The sequence below is a fragment of the Cucurbita moschata genome, unplaced genomic scaffold, assembly GCF_002738365.1.
Source record: "Cucurbita moschata cultivar Rifu unplaced genomic scaffold, Cmos_1.0 Cmo_Scf00012, whole genome shotgun sequence".
Taxonomy (NCBI): domain Eukaryota; kingdom Viridiplantae; phylum Streptophyta; class Magnoliopsida; order Cucurbitales; family Cucurbitaceae; genus Cucurbita; species Cucurbita moschata.
The window spans coordinates 5,151,768-5,153,694 of record NW_019268528.1 but is presented as its reverse complement, the minus strand read 5'-3'; positions in this window follow the sequence as shown (position 1 = coordinate 5,153,694).

Below are 1,927 nucleotides of genomic sequence, written 5' to 3'. Positions count from 1 at the left end.
ATAAATCACTAACTATTTTTTTTAAATTTGCAAGTTAATATCTATTTTTTACTAAGAACCTTATTGACTCACATTCTTCCCCATAAGCTTGACTTTGCTTGAGCTTCGTTACTCCGAGCAACTCTCACACGTCTTCAAAGTTTAACCTTTGTTAGGGCCTTGGTGAGAATATATGCACGTTGCTCTGTAGTTTCAACGTTGCTTGGTCCCTGATCACTTTTGTCTTCTTCATAAGAAATTTTAATTTTGCAACATGAAATTTCTTCCGCTCCTCTTTTATGCCTCAAAACTTCATCATCTCGTAAGTGTTGGGTTTTATGTCCTAAAACTTATAGTTTGTAAACAAAAACATATTCTATTTTCAATAAAGTTATTATTGTTGTTTATTCGGTAAAGATTGTTATTGAATATAGTGAACTTTACGATTATTAATCTAAATCCAATAAACTAAGAACACTTTGACTATAGTATGATTACTTGAATTATATGTAGAGACATAAGAGTGGATCAAGTTCAAGTATATAGTCAAAATGATCTATAGTATGAGGATAAGGCTGAGTACCTTATCCTGGGGATAATATGGATGCAACCCACTTTTGTATATGACATAAACAATGTGATCACTAAATTGTACATGTGGAGACATGTGAGTGGGGGTGTCCTATGCAATGAGTATTGCATAAGATCGGACCATGAAGAAAATCACTCTCACTTTATAATGTCGTTTACTGTTGAGACTGATTTTCTTTTCATTCGATGACCTAGGTAACTGGATTTTAATCCTGAGCTAACCATGAACTCTTGTTTATTCGGAATTATCCTTAGATTTGCATGGGTGAGAGTGACTCGAGTTCGCTGACTCAATAGGCCTCCCATTTCAGGGGTAAGACTGGGTGAATGGCTGGGGACGTGGGGTGCAAGATAGAATTCACTCCTACCCACTTTTAGGGATAGAAGAGAGGTAGTTCCCTTAAGCACTGACTCCAAGTCTTGAACAAGGGGCCCACCCTCTCATTGGCCTGAGAGGGATTCGGTTGACTGGTTGGACCACAAACCAATTGTTCATTAGAGGATCAGTGAGACATAAGGAACAAGAAGTAACTTTAGGGGTAAAACGGTAAATTGACCCAGCTCTAGTTACGAACAACCTATGAAGGATCGACTTACTAATCATGGTTATATCAAATGGACAGAAATATATCTATAGTGAGGGGAGTGCAACTACTAAGCTACAGTGGAGTGTCCTAGTAGTTAACGAATGTTAGTTAACAAGGTTAATGAGTTTAACCGGTTAATCTTGGATCGTTGGAGCCCATGATCTATAGGTCCATTAGGTCCCTCTACTAGCTCATATCAGACTAAACCATAGAACAGTGTGACGAGTGAGTTCGAAGTGTTCGAATTCAAATTAGGGAATATGCGCTACATATATACGATATATTTAACCGCATTTTTGTTTTATTTACGAATTAAACAAAAAGAGAGAATCTGAGATATTTAAATAAGATTTAAATATCTTAATCAAATATGTGTTGGATTTGATTGGGATTGGCATTTGAATTAATATTAAATATTAATTAAATAGTTAATTAATCATTTAATATTACTTTAATTTAAAATTAATTATTCAAATGAATTGTTCAATCAAAATGGAAAAAGTCAAAATGCTAACTTCATTTAATGAAAAAATCATGTTTGAGTCCGTGGAATTTTGAGGTGTCAAAATTTGGTTTAACCAAACTTGTATGCTTGCCAAATAAACCCCATAAATTTTAGTGGAATTTTGAGTGTCAAAATTTTTGTGAACTCAAACTTTCATGCTTGCCACATAATCCCAAATATTTGAGTGGAATGTTGAGTGTCAAAATTTGGTGATCTCAAATTTGCATGAACATGCAAACATGACTCTATAAATAGAGTGATCATG